Source organism: Scyliorhinus torazame, chromosome 1 (genome assembly GCF_047496885.1).
Source record: "Scyliorhinus torazame isolate Kashiwa2021f chromosome 1, sScyTor2.1, whole genome shotgun sequence".
Lineage (NCBI taxonomy): Eukaryota > Metazoa > Chordata > Chondrichthyes > Carcharhiniformes > Scyliorhinidae > Scyliorhinus > Scyliorhinus torazame.
In genome coordinates this window covers 198,171,539-198,187,245 of record NC_092707.1, presented here as the reverse complement: position 1 = coordinate 198,187,245, position 15,707 = coordinate 198,171,539, and positions in this window count along the sequence as shown.

Here is a 15,707-nt window from a genome sequence, read left to right as displayed (position 1 = left end):
TGGCCTCCTTCTGCACTGTAAATTCAATGATAATCTATGATTAATCTAGGACAAAGGTTCGGCACAACATCGTGGGCCGAAGGGCCTGTTCTGTGCTGTATTTTCTATGTTCTATGTATGTTCTATGTGGAGATGCCGGTGTTGGACTAGGGTGAGCACAGTAAGAAGTCTTACAACACCAGGTTAAAGTCCAACAGGTTTGTTTCAAACACTAGCTTTCAGAGCACTGCTCCTTCCTCAGGTGAATGAAGAGGTATGTTCCAGAAACATATATATAATAGACAAATTCAAAGATGCAAGATAATGCTTATAATACGAGCAAAATACAAAAACAATCACTGTAAGGATCCCAGCCGAGTAAAGATCAAGAGGGAGACTTGAGGGCAGGTAGAAAGAAGTTGAACCGTGACGTAACAGCCAGCAGGTAAGTGATTGGCTGGTGACTGATAAGTAGTTTTTCTTTTACCTGAGGTGTGTTCATAAGGTAAGGTTTTTCTATTTCTATTTTTTTTTAATCGTGTGATTGGTAACAATTTTTCTGTTTTTCTTTCCTTTTTCATTTATCTATTATTTGATATTATAGTTGGACTAAGTTAAGCTTAAAAATGGCAGGAGATCTCAGACCCGTGTTATGCTCCTCTTGCTCAATGTGGGAGCTCAGTGACGTGGCTGATGTCCCTGGCCCCTTTACGTGCAGGAAGTGTGTCCAGCTGCAGCTCGTTAGACCGCATGATGGCTCTGGAGCAGCGGATGGACTCACTTTGGAACATCCGCGATGCTGAGGAGGTCGTCGATAGCACGTTTAGCGATTTGATCACACCACAGGTTAGGATTGCTGAGGGAGAAAGGGGATGGATGACCAAAAGACAGAGAAAAAGCAGGAAGGCAGTGCATTTGTTTTAATGCAAAATGTGTAGTAGGTAAGGCAGATGAACTTAGGGCTTGGGTTAGTACCTGGGAGTATGCTGTTATTGCTATTACTGAGACTTGGTTGAGGGAAGGGCATGATTGGCAACTAAATATCCCAGGATATCGATGCTTCAGGCAGGATAGAGAGGGAGGTAAAAGGGGTGGAGGAGTTGCATTACTGGTCAGAGAGAATATCACAGCTGTGTTAAGGAAAATCCCAAAGCCTTTTATTCATATATAATGAGCAAGACGGTAACTAGAGAAATGGTTGGCCCATTCAAGGACAAAGGAGAAAAGTTATGCTTGGAGTCAGAGGAAATGGGTGAGATTCTTAACGAGTACTTTGCATTGGTATTCACCGAGGAGAGGGACATACCGGATGTTGAGGTTAGGGATAGATGTTTGATTACTCTAGGTCAAGTCGGCATGAGGAGGGAGGAGGTGTTGGGTATTCTAAAAGGCATTAAGGTGGACAAGTCACCAGGTCCGGATGGGATCTATCGCAGGTTGCTGAGGGAAGTGAGAGAGGAAATAGCTGGGACCTTAAGAGATATCTTTGCAGCATCCTTGAACACGGGTGAGGTACCGGAGGACAATTGCTAATGTTGTCCCCTTGTTTAAGAAGGCTAGCAGGGATAATTCAGATAATTATCGACCGGTGAGCCTGACATCAGTGGTAGGGAAGCTGCTGGAGAAGATACTGAGGGATAGGATCTATTCCCATTTGGAAGAAAATGGGCTTATCAGTGATAGGCAACATGGTTTCGTGCAGGGAAGGTCATGTCTTACCAACTTAATAGAATTCTTTGAGGAAATGACAAAGTTGATTGATGAGGGAAGGGCTGTAGATGTCATATACATGGACTTCAGTAAGGCATTTGATAAGGTTCTGCATGGTAGGCTGATGGAGAAAGTGATGTCTCCTGGGGTCCAGGGTGTACTCGCTAGATGGATGAAGAACTGGCTGGACAACAGGAGACAGAGAGTAGTAGTGGAAGGGAGTTTCTCAAAATGGAGAAATGTGACCAGTGGTGTTCCACAGGGATCCGTGCTGGGACCACTGTTATTTGTGATGTACATAAATGATCTGGAGGAAGGTATAGGTGGTCTGTTTAGTAAGTTTGCAGATGACACTAAGATTGGTGGAGTAGCAGATAGTGAAGGTGACTGTCAGAGAATACAGCAGAATATAGATAAATTGGAGAGTTGAGCGGAGAAATGGAAGATGGAGTTCAATCCGGGCAAATGCGAGGTGGTGCATTTTGGAAGATCCAATTCAAGAGCGAACTATACGGTAAATGAAAAAGCCCTGGGGAAAATTGATGTACAGAGAGATCTGGGTGTTCAGGTCCATTGTACCCTGAAGGTGGCTGCGCAGGTCAATCGAGTGGTCAAGAAGGCATACGGCATGCTTTCCTTCATCGGAAGGGGTATTGAGTACAAGAGTTGGCAGGTCATGTTACAGTTTTATAAGACTTTGGTTCGGCCACATTTGGAATACTGTATACAGTTCTGGTCGCCACATTACCAAAATGATGTGGGTGCTTTGGAGAAGGTGCAGAGGAGGTTCACCAGGATGTTGTCTGGTATGGAGGGCGCTAGCTATGAAGAGAGGTTGAGTAGATTAGGATCATTTTCATTAGAAAGACGGAGGTTGAGGGGGGACCTCATTGAGGTCTACAAAATCATGAGAGGTATAGACAGGGTGGATAGCAAGGAGCTTTTTTCCCAGAGTGGGGGACTCAATCACAAGGGGTCATGAGTTCAAGGTGAGAGGGGAAAAGTTTAAGGGAGATATGCATGGAAAGTTCTTTACGCAGAAGGTGGTGGGTGCCTGGAATGCATTGCCAGCGGAGGTGGTAGAGGCGGGCACGTTAGCGTCATTTAAGATGTATCTAGACAGATATAAGAATGGGCATGGAGCAGAGGGATACAGATCCTTCGAAAATAGGCAATAGTTTTAGATAAAGGATCTGGATTGGCGCAGGCTTGGAGGGCCGAAGGGCCTGTTCCTGTGCTGTAATTTTTCTTCGTTCTTTGCTCTTTCTTCGCTACAACTCAGGTAAGCCTGAGTGTGTATTTTGGTCATCGCACATAAACAGGCAAATATTCGTTGAATTGGCAAGCATATCTGTTTTAATAAAATAAACTCTGTTGCGGTCAAACAAGGGAAGGGAAAAGAAAGGAGCTATTTGACCCCTCCTCACCTGATCACAACAATGCTTACGTAAGCAGGAGCACTGTACTTACAATGGGCAAGAAATTCAACATTGTTTCATCCAAGTTGGCACATGTAAATCGTTGGAACAAGGGCAAGTTTCTATTCACCATCTCTGGTGCCTGATCTCCTCCAGAAGTGTGCCAGTTGCCAAATCGGGTATCTGGGTGTGTCAAGGCACCAGTCTGGCACAGGCAATCGGAACCCTGCATCTGGAAATAGGCTTCTGTCGCTGATTGTAAGACCCTGATTGAAATTTGTTTACAAGTGGGTGGACTATGCAGGTCTTTAAAGCTACCACCAGAAGCTGCTCAAAACATAGCCAGAAGGAATTCTACAGCAGATTATTTATTATCTGTGATTCATGGTTTGTGGAGAAAATAACCTTTTCTAACAGTCTGCTTATTGGCTACAGTGTCACTGACTCGGTAAAGTAGCTTGAAAGGCAAAGAGAATTTTTTTATTTTTTAATCACACTTGGTTGACATGTGTTCAATTGAGTTAGACTGTAGGAGAGAACGAGAGAGAGAAACAGTCGGAGAAAGAACAGTAACAGTAATAGAACAGATGCAACTGTGCTATTAGAACTATGTAAATATATGTCAGAAAGTGCACCCCGGTATTTAGGAGACTGCACGTGGGGAGCAGGAGCAAGGAGACTGGGCCAGCGGGATGCGAAAAGTTCATAGAATTTACAATGCAGAAGGAGACCATTCAGCCCATCGAGTCTGCATCGGCCCCTGGAAACGGCAACCTAATTAAGCCCACACCTCCACCCTGTCCCCATAACCCAGTAACCCCACCTAACCTTTTTTGGACACTGAGGGCAATTTAACATGTCCAATCCACCTAACCTACACATCTTTAGTCTGTGGGAGGAAACCGGCGCACCCGAAGGAAACCCACGCAGACACGGGGAGAACGTGCAGACTCCGCACAGACAGTGATCCAAGCCGGGAATCGAACCTGGGACCCTGGAGCTGTGAAGGAACTGTGATACCGTGCCTCTGGATGGAAAACATGTAAGTATTGATTTTCTGTATGTCCTGCTGCTCATCATTGGCTGGGGGGTGGGGCGGGGTCGGGGGAGGTAAACTTATAAGGAAAGGAAGGACAGCTTGGGCCTGTATCCATTGGAGATTAGAAGATTGAGTTGCAATCTTGTTGAAGCACATAAGATCCTGAAGAGACTTGACAGGGTGGATGCTGAAAGAAATTTTCCTCTTGTGGGACAGGCTAGGATTAGGGGGGCAGATTTTAAAATTAAGGGGTCTCCCACTTAAGAAAGAATAGGGAAATAAAGTCTCTCAGAGGGTTGTAAGTTTTTAGTAGGGCCAATGAATATTTTTCAGGCAGAGGTGGATAGATCCTTGACTAACAGGGGAGTCAAAGGTTATCAGGTCTTGGTGGAATGTGAAGTTGAAGCCACAGTCATATCAGCCATGATCTTAATGAATAGCGAAGCAGGCTCGAGAGGCCGAGTGGCCTACCTCTGCTCCTAATTCGCATGTTTGTAAGTTAATATCGCAAAAATGTTCCAAAATGTTCCAAGGCATCTCTGGTGAGGACTATCAGACAGAATTTCACATTGATCCACATTAGGATACATTGAGGCAGATCCCCAAAAGCTTGCTGAAGCGAGAGGTTTGTTATAATAAATTTAGAGTACCCAATTCATTTTTTCCCAAATAAGGGGCAATTTAGCATGGCCAATCCACCTATCCTGCACATCTTTGGGTTGTGGGGGCAAAACCCAAGTAAACACGGGGAGAATGTGCAAACTCCACATGGACAGTTACCCAGGGCTGGGATCGAACTTGGGACCTCGGTGCCGTGAGGCAGCAGAGCTAACCACTGCACTACCGTGCTGCCCCTGAAGCAATGGGTTTGAAGGAATGTCTTAAACATGCACTTCTACTGCAAAATAAAGCTTGCAAGGTTACATGATGACATTATGATAGACACTGTTGGCACCTTTCAAATTACCTTTCAGTACTTCACTCATTACGGATATGTTAATAAGTCTGCAATTCGTATCTTTTTTGAATATTGAAGTTAACATATCATCGCAATTCTGTTTGATTTGAAAGATTATTTAGTAATGAGTTGATAATTGAAATGAGTCAAAAATGTTCCGTTCCAGAATGTAATTAATTAGAAATATCAACACACCTCTCACTCATGCAGAACGAGTTGACAAAACATTGGGCGGAACCTTACCATATTTTTTCAAAGTGTCAGGCTCTCAGAATTAAATCTGATATGTAGCTCTCCGGTTCCACAGTTTTCTTTCCATATCTTGAATCTCTGTCAAGAAATTAAATGGGTGGGAGTGGTTTATGTTGTCACTCTGGCAGGGCTGGGCCTGATGGAGCCGGCACTTAGCTCCACAGAGATCGGGGCACCATCTTTGAAGGGTGCCCCAATAGAACAGAAGTTTTTACTCTTCACTGTTCCCCAACCAGACAAGCATCGGGGGCTACCATCCCACCATCACCACGGAAGTATTGCCGGTGTTCGCTCACCTCCCCCACCCCCCTCCACAGTGGCCGCTCCTCCCACCCCATGCTCCATGCCCGCACGTTCCCCCCCTCACTGCCTGTTCTACCTCTCCGCTATCACACAGAAATGGAACTCCCGCCCCCCTCAAAAATGAGGCTACCGCGAGGGACCACCCCAACACTTCCCCCTGGCAGTGCCAACCTGGTGATGCCAACATGGCAGTGGCAACCTGTACCAGGGGGAATCTCCCTCTCTCCTGGGGCTGTAGTTACCTTTGCACCCCCGGTGGGATCCTGTTGACTGAATTCCGCATTTAGAAAGCCGTTGTAAACCTTGCTGATGTGACGTCATGTCGGCAAGGGTTCAATATTCAGTGAGAGGGTATCATGTGGTGGGTAGGCCTATTAGTAATATTAATATTAATATTTGTTATTATCCATTTAAATGAGATTCCCACTCTTTGTGGACGTGAACCTTCTGACTTCGCCGGCGAAGGGTGGGGAAAATCGGGAAACACGATCTCTCCAGAGAGAATCACATTTCCTAATTCTCTCTGGATTTTCAGCCCGCGTTGTTGTTTTCCTAATGGCGTTCGCAGGCTGGAAACTGGCTCAAGATCAACACGTCAATGGGTGGTGATTGCTACTTCTACTTTGCCAACAAGCTCAAATTTGTGCCTATGGAAATAAGTATTAGGTACTGTGTAAATAATTCAGTTGCCAACTGACACCCATGGCCTATTGGGTAGTTGCACGGCTCAGCATTCCACTAAAGTACGTAGAACAGGAAGGATCCAAGTTTAATCCTTGGTCTTCGAGTTTGTTGATCTCAGACAAAGTGACAAATTGGTCTGAACAGTCTCAGTCTAATGAAGAGAAGACGGTTGAGCAGCACTCCTGTTCCTGAAGGTTATGCAGTTGGCTCAGTAGAAAACTGCACATCGGCTAATGTTATGACTTGTGGTTTCCACAAGTTTGAAATAATCACACATTTACATACAAATACTGAGCTGTATTTTTCCAGATCTCGCCATATTGGCATCCCATGAGATAGCGGTATGTACTGTAGTGGTCAAATCTTTGTTAAGCAAGGCCTGGTGTGGCTCAGGACTCTAACATGACAGCCTCTGGCCTATTTGCTGCAGAAGACTGTGGGTTGAGAAGGTGCATGATTCACTCGTCTCTCTTTCTTCAGCCAGTTGAGCTTTTTGTTTCTGTTTTCCTCTTTCAATGCCGCTCCAAACAGTCAGCCTCTAGAGGTCACCACCATTAATGACGATCTCCCAGTGTCAGTACCAATACTCATCATCTGTTAATTAAAGTGGGTATTAGTACTGTAGTGAGAAATGATCTCAATTCTAAAGATCATGAAGTAGAATCAGTCTGACTGGAACTAAGAAACTGTAAGGGACAGAAAACATTGGTGGAGCTTGTTTATGGGCCACCAAACAGCAGTGATAATATAAATCGCAGTAAAAAATCAGGAAATTAGAAATGCATGTCACAAGGGTAATAAAGTAATCACAGGGTAATAAAGTAATTTCAGTCTACATATAGACTGTGTAAACCTGATGAATACTATTGTTGTAGAGAACAAATTCTTGAAATATATGCAAGATGGCTTTCCAGAGCAGTAAGTGGAGGAACCAACTGAGGGAACCAAGTTGAGGGAACGGGCTGTTTTAGATCCATATTGTGCAAAGGAAATGGACTAATTAATACATTTGTAAAGGAACCTTTATGAACGAGTGACCATAATATTTTACGAATTTTGAATTTTATGAATAGTCGATTGGAAATAATTTTAAAAGGCATGGCAATAGACAAACAATGGCGAACATTTAAAGAACTAATATATTGGTTGAAATCACGGCTGGGATTTTCCGGTGCTGCTGAAAGTGTATGTAGATTTGGCTGGAACGCCAAATTGTCCATTCTTGCTCGCAACAGGTCCCACCACAGACAAGACCGAAGAATCCTGCCGAGAGTTTGAAACAAATATACATTCCTTTAATGCACAAAAACATAAAAAGGAATTATTTCCAACTGCAGCGAAGGAAAGAAATCAAGGATTGCATTTGATCAAAGGAAGAGGCGTATAATGTTGCACCTAAAAGTGGCACGCCTGAGAACTGGGAGCATTTTAGAATTCTGCAAAGGAGGACCAAGAAGAAGATAAAGAAGGTGAAAATAGAATATGAGAGTAAACTAGAGAGAAGCATTCAAACAGACTGTAAGAGCTTCTATAGGTATGTAAAAGGAAAAGATTCTATGGACTCTGGAATCGTTCCTGCAGATTGGAACGAGATAAATGTAACCTCATTATTTAAGAAAGGGAGAGAGGAAACAGTGAACTACTGACCTGTTAGCAGGGAAGATGCTAGAATCTATAATAATCATAGAATTTTTTATCATAGAATTTACAGTGCAGAAGGAGGCCATTCGGCCTGTCGAGTCTGCACCGGCTCTTGGAAAGAGCACCCTACCCAAGGTCCACACCTCCACCCTAACCCCATAACCCAGTAAACCCACCCAACACTTAAGGGCAATTTTGGACACCAAGGGCAATTTTAGCATGACCAATCCACCTAACCTGCACATCTTTGGACTGTGGGAAGAAACCGGAGCACCCGAAGGAAACCCATGCACTCACGGGGAGGATGTGCAGACTCCGCACAGACAGTGACCCAAGCCGGAATCGAACCTGGGACCCTGGAGCTGTGAAGCAATTGTGCTATCCACAATGCTACCGTGCTAAAGGATATGATAACAGGACACTTAGAAAATAATGGTAGGATTGGGCAGAGTCCACATGGATTTATGAAAGGGAAATTAGTCTAAAAAGATCTGTTGGAGTCTTTTGAGGATATAACTAGTAGAATAGATAAGGGGGAATGGTGGGTGTGGTATATTTAGATTTTTCAGAAAGCTTTTGATAATGTCCCACACAAGAGGTTAGTAAACAAAATTAGAGCCCATGGGTTGGGGATAATATAGGGACATGGATAGAGAACTGGTTAATGAACAGAAACAAAGACTAGGAATAAATAAGTCATTTTTAGGTTGGCAGGCTATGATTAGTGGGGCACCAAAAGATCCGTGCTTGGGCCCCAGTTATTCACAACATTTATCAATGATTTGGATGTGGGGATTAAATGTAATATTTCAAAGTTTGCACATGACCCAAAGCTAGGTGGAAGTGTGAGTTGTGGAGAGGATTCAAAGAGATTTGAAGAGGCTAAGCAAGTAGGAAAGAATTTGACAGCTGACATATAATATGGGAAAATTTGAGGTTATCCACTTTTTACATGTTGAGAAGCTGGTACATGTTGAACTTCAAAGGGACTTGGGTGTCCTTGTTCATGAGTCACTGAAACCCTACATGTACATGCAGGAAGCAATTAAGAAGGTAGATGGTATGTTGGTCTTTATTACAAAAGGATTTGAGTATAGGAGTCGTGATATTTTACTGCAATTATATAGAGCCTTGGTGAAACAAACCAGTATTGTGTACAGTTTTGGTCTCCTTACCTGAGGAATGACATAACGTGGAATCTTGAGCCTGCAGTCACCGCCCATGGGGTCAGCGGTGGGGGCAGAAATTCTCATGAGAATCGGGAAACGTGATTCTCGACGGAGAGACCGGGTTTCTTGGTTTTTCCCTCCCCTCGCCGGCGACATCACGAGATTCACACCCACAAAGGGTGGATACCTCATTTTAATAAATTTGAATGGGTTTAGATGTTATTAGCGCCCACCTCCCCTGCCAAATGAACCACCCTCACTAAATATTCAAACCTCCCCCCCCCCCATTGACGAATTTTATAAAAGCTTGTTAAATACGGGATTCAGTCGAGGGGCTCCCTGTGGGGGTACAGGGGTAAATATAACCTTGGGGGGGTGCGGTGGCCAGGGGGGGAAGAGGGTCAAGCCTGGGCAGAACTCCGGCAATGCCCCCTGGAACAGGTTGGCACTGCTTGGTTGGCACTGCCACATTGGCACTACCACCTGGCAGTGCAACCCTATTCCACTGCGTGATGCCAGGGGTGGACACTGGTGGGGGACCCATGGGGGTGGGGGACACGTTGATGTTCTGTGGGCGGAGGGGGGAATGGAAATTGAGGGGAGGATTGCTGTCGATGAATGTGGGAGGGGACACGGGGTTGATAAGAAGGAAAATACCGCGATGAATGCTGTGGAAGCGGAAATGGGAATGCCGGCGATGAATGTCAGGGGGACGGGGGGAACCCGTGACATCTCCACATGTGTGCTGGGGAGGGGGGGCGGTGTTACTCTGCAGCACTGATTTGGGCACTGATCTGTTTGGAGTCGGTTCCTGGCTGTAAGAGGCCCTGCCCGACCAGAGGGTCACGTAAACCACACCCACTCACTTTTATTGACAAAGAGGCTCAAGGTTCCATGAGAAAACTGGTCTGTACAATTGGAGATTTCAACGCAGTTTTCTGTGTGAGCCTGATGTTTTACCAAATTCCTGTAAGATTCAGCCATATTTGCCATAGAGAGAGTGCAATGGAGGTCCACTAAACTAATTTTTGGGGTGGAGGGCCTCTTTCTTTTAAACACAGGAACCTCTAACTATCCTTCTCTAAACTATCTTCAGGCTGTTTAGTCAATAAAAGGTATTTACAAACAGTATAAAACTATGCAATAGCAGCATTACATTTCTCTGTAGCTTGGCGGTCAAGTACCGAAAATTCACATCCTTTCTTTATTACAACAAAACAAAAATTAGTTGATGCACTTTATTTATTTAGAGAGAGTGTGAGGTTTGCTGGAGTCCGAAAATAGGGGGTCTAAGTGTGTATACTGGAGTGCAGGAGGCTTTCCTTCACCATTTCCGAAGGCTCAGTGTCTGGATGACACTACAGAGTGTTGCTATCACTAATAGGGCTTCTACGATGTATGAAAGGGAATTCCATTTTATAAGGTTGTCGCACCAGGTTGGTGTGTCAGTGGCTGTCTCTGGGTGTGGTGTATGGCAGTGATGGGAAACATTCACGGCCTGTGGGGTAGGGGTCAGGGGGGTCGCTTCTGTGCGCAACTGTAATGATCCCATGATGATCCAAATGTAGGTCATGATGTCCGTCTTCATTTTTCTCTTGGTTTTCCTCTGTCTTCTGGTGTTTTGGATTTCCTGTGGGCACAAGCATAATATCTGTTATTACCTTGTTTAAGATCTAGTATGCCTGTCTGTCTCTCCTTTTGATATCAATTGCCCATTAGAATTGTCACCATATGTGACTCCCTCATTTAAAAAACATTTTTAAACCAAATATTTTTGGGGACAAGACATCCAAAAAAGAAATACTGTCACAGTGCGAGCGGTCTTGCAGCCTGTGTGGTCGATGCGCGCTGAGTGGGCGGACAATTTCTCCGTCTAGCAGCAAAGCGTTTCATCCAAGTGTTTGAGGATGCAAATAGCATGTGGGGTAGCGACCTAAAGGTCACCGGAAAGCAAACAAAAAACATGTGGCAAAGAGCATTCTTTAAGCCACAGACTAAAAAAAAACAGTAAGAGTTTCGAAATAAAAGCTCTGAATGGGGTGCGTGTGGGCCGCGGCGGGGCAAGAATGGGTGGAATACACGGGTAGGGCGGTGACCAGTGCCGTAGGTGCACTACCCAAGCTTAGCTGATCAGATGGGGTCCTCAGGCAGGGTGGGGACTAGTGCCGTTACTCCACTGCCTGGATGACCAAACAAGAACGGAAAGAATTTGTGTTCACCGTGGATAAACTGCCTCTTATGATTGCCGTCGAATCAGAAGAGTAGTTATGACTGTATCAATTGGTGTCTGCCGACAAACTTGTTCATTTAACTGCCATGTAGCATTAAAAGAGTGGTCATGACTGCATCAAAATTTGGCATGGGCCCATGAATAAACTGTATCAAAGGGTCGTACACAATACAAACATTCAACATTTAAAATAGCAAACTAAAATAACAAAAACGGGCAGGCTCCATCAGAAAGAAGGACACCGTAAATCTCCATCGGTTCCTTTTTTCCATCATCTGGACACCTCATTGTTCTACTGCGAAAAGAGTCGCAAAGGGGCTGGCCTGGTGGGAGTCAGACTCTGAGTCATCGTCTTCTCCCGTTTGCCAAACTTGTGATTGGAGTAGGTGTGCCAAGGCTGCTTGGGCTGATGTGGGGTCCATCTCATCGTTACGGATGCGCCTGTAGGAATTGTCGCGGTGCCAATGCTTAGTGTCTAGGTTGGAGGCATTATGGGGCAATCCATCGTTATCGGGCGGTGGGTCTGGTTCAGGCGCTTTTATATTGGTGGTCTTGAAGGGGTCAAACATATCATGTTCGGAGCCGCTGGGAGTGGGGCCTGGTGCAGAATTGAAATTGTGTGGCGGTTCCATGGGGTCTAACATATCAGTGCTGTCGCTGTCTGTGCTGGTCGAATGAAGGGAGAGGCGGAGTCGTGTCTCTGGGGGAGGAGTGGGAGTGGTGTCTGAGGATGGGCTGGACTGGTTGGGGAAGGGTAGGAATAGGTCGTCCATGGGTAGGGCATGTTCGTCTGCTGCTGCGAGTGAGATGTGGTGGGAGTGGTTGCTCTGTGTGCCATAAGCCTTAAGCTGGTTTATGTGAAACCATCCTGACTTACCATTAGGATAAGTGATCTTATAAACGGAGTGGCTGACTTTATCTGAAATTGAGTAGGGTCCTGCGAATTTGGGGGAAAGAAATGAACTGGGGTTGTAAGGGAGAGCATGACTTGCTGTCCTACTGAAAATTCCGGCGGGTGTACCATCTTATCAAAACATGCTTTACTCTGTTTCTTCCATGTGCCAAGCCTAACAGCTGCGGCGAGCAGGGCTGCTTTAACGTTTTCCAGGATCTGCTGTGCTGCTTTCTCTGGGTGAGGACAGTGACTGTGGGGCTGGTCAAATCAAGCCCTAACAAGTATTCTGTCCCCTTCATGGGTCGTCCGGTCATGAGGGTGTGGGGGGTGTATCCTGTCGAAGTTGATACCGTGTTCCTAATGAACATGAGCGCAAATGGGAGAACTTTGTCCCATGTTGTATTGTGCTGCTGCACCATTTTCCTACGGGTTGCGTTCTACGATTCCACTTGATTGGGGGTGATAGGCAATATGACATTTATTTTGTATGCCGAAAATTGTGAGGACATTTTTCATGATGCGTCGTGTGAAATGTGAGCCTTAGTCTGACTCGATACTATGGGGAAGGCCCCATCTTGTGAAGATGCGCTGTGTTAGAATCTTGGCTGTCGTTTTAGCCATGTTAGTCCTAGATGGAAAAGCTTCCACCCATTTCGTGAAGGTGTCTATCATGACCAACACATATTTAAAACCATTTTTGCAGGGGGTAGGGGACCTATTGATGCGCTATCAATTACGACGAGACGAGAGTAGAGAGTAATCGAAGCTTTATTACACAGAGATGTGTGCCCTCCTAAAGCTGCTGCCGAAATGGCTGCAGTTTGGAGAGCCCACACATTTATACTCCGCCTACTGGGCGGAGCCAGCAGGCAGGGATCTACCCCCGGACCTGTAGTTCAGGGGCCTTACCGTAATATCCTCGTATGCAGTGCAGTATACACAAGATAATATAACAGTGGTGACTCCCACATTCACCCCACATTGTTAAAAATGAGTCCAGCGGGGTTGGTGGAAAACTATTTACATACAGGTTGTCATTAAAGTTTCAGAGAAGGTTACAAATTTAGAGTAGGGTCCATCGTGCTGCGCGAATTTGGCTGACTGTGCCGTCCTTTAGTCTACCGTCTAGTAGAAGTTGGGTCAGGGTGTGTTCTGTTAAAATGGTAACGGGGTTGAGTCCTGTTATGTACGCGAAGTACTGAACAGCCAAAAAAACTGCGAGCAAGTGCCTTTCGCAGGCAGAAAATCCTTGCTCTACCGGATCGAGAACTCGTGAGGCGTAGGCTACGGGGCCTAAACGCTCGTGTCTTTCCTGGAGGAGCACGGCCGAAAGGGTTCGGTCGGTGGATGCTACCTCTATTACGTATGGGGTGAGTGCGCCTGGTACCTGTAATGCAGGAGCTGTGCTCAGGGCACGTTTTAATGCATCCACGGAATCCGTGTGATGTGGAAGCCATTTCCATGGGGCTTGCTTTTTCAGGAGTTCGGAAAGAGGGGGCTGCCTTTGTGGCAAAACCGTCTATGTGGTTCCTGCAGTAGTCAACCAGTCCTAGAAATGACCGTAGGGCTGTAACATTATGGGGCAAGAGTAATTTAACAATGGAGTCAATGCGTTTCTGCTCGATCTCGCGTTTGCCATGGGTGATCACTGTGCCTAAATAAATGACCTTTTCCTGCAGAATCTGTGCCTTTTTGGGGTTAACTTTACATCCGATTTTGTGAAGGAGTCCTAATAATTTGGTGAGAAGTGAAATGTGCTCTCCCTTAGTGTCCGTTTGTAGAAGTAAGTCGTCTACATATTGAGGCAATCGGGTCGGGAAAATTGAGCTAATCCATTTGCCAGCTGTCGGTGGAAAATGGAGGGGGAGTTGTGGAAGCCTTGTGGTAGGCATGTCCACGTGTATTGCTGTGTCTGGAAGGTGAAATCAAATTTTTTTGGCACGCTTTATCCAATGGAATGAACCAAAAGCCATTGCTGATGTCCAAAACTGTGAAAATTTTGACTGAGGTTCCTGTTTTAACATTGTCTCGGGACTCGTGGCTATGGTGGGGGCTGCTAATGGGGTGACTTTATTTAATTCCCTATAATCGATGGTCAGTCGCCATGAGCCATCGGGTTTCCTGACGGGCCAAATCGGGGCATTGTTAGTTGAGGCTACTGAACGAAGTACGCCTTGGTCAAGTAAACTTTGGATGACTTTTGCAATTTCTCCCTCTGCTTGTTGGGAGAAACCGTACTGCCTTTGGGGTTTGGGATCGGGTCCTGCGATGTTAACTAAACCTGCGATTCTGCCGCAGTCGTGCTTGTGCTGGGCAAAAGATGCTTTGTGTTTCTGTAAAACGTCTCTAACGTCTTTGTCCTTACTAATGGTTTGTGGATCGAACCAGGAGTCTCCTACTGCGTTAATCCTGTGTGCGTAGTCGCCAACTGTGAGCGTGGCGGTGTCTGGTGCTGCCTTTGCCAATCTCCACACACATATATTGACGGGATCGAACGAAAGATTGTGGAAGCTCATCAAATCTATTCCCAAAATGTGTTCGGCTGTCTGGGGTAGATCTACTAGAACAACGGGGTGTTTCGTCTTAATGTTGCTATCTGAATAGCCACAGGGGCCGTAATGTGTCCCTGCTGAAAGTGTCCTGTGAAGCCGTTGAGGGTAATGGTGTTGGTGGTGGGCCATGTATCCTGTTGGAACATTGTGGAGGAATTTAGCGTGGTACGAGACCCTCCTGTGTCCCAAATAAATTCTACGGGGTGTCCCCGGACTGTGCCTGCTACTACCGGTCTTCCGGACTTGTCCCAAAGGGTGTCGCAGACCCAAGTTGGGGAGTCCGAACACCGTCAATCGGTGCCGTTCATGTCTGCGTTCTCGGAATGGGCGCTAACACTGTGAACGGGTTTGGTCCTGTTCTTATTTGGGGTATTTGCCTGCTGGTTTTGCTGCTGTTTCTGGGGGGCATTGCACTCTCGGGCGTAATGTCCTAACTGTCCACAATTGTAGCATTCTTGGGGTTTAGGCTGCAGTGGGCTGTTTCTTCCCTCGTTTAACCATGCGGGGTTTTGATGTGTCCTGCCTGGATGCATGTAGCATCTGCCTGCTCTTCATCTATTTTTCCTTGTTCTGACCTTCCCTGAATGGACTGTTCCCAAGCTCGGGATAATCTCTTTAATACCCATTTCTCATTATGTGTATCGTCTGAGGGGTCATAATTGGCGCAAGTTCTCTGTCCTGCTTCGGTCGCGTGGGAGACTAGGATATGAGTCCATTTGGCCATATTTTCTGGTGTCAAATGGGCGCGGACTAACCCTCCAAATACTGCTGTAAAGTACGTCTAAAGGCGTCCAGCAAACGCTGTTGGGTGCTCGGTCTTTTTCTGTCTGCATTTATTGAGTCCTTCTACGGGATCTCCCTTATTGTAGCCAATCGC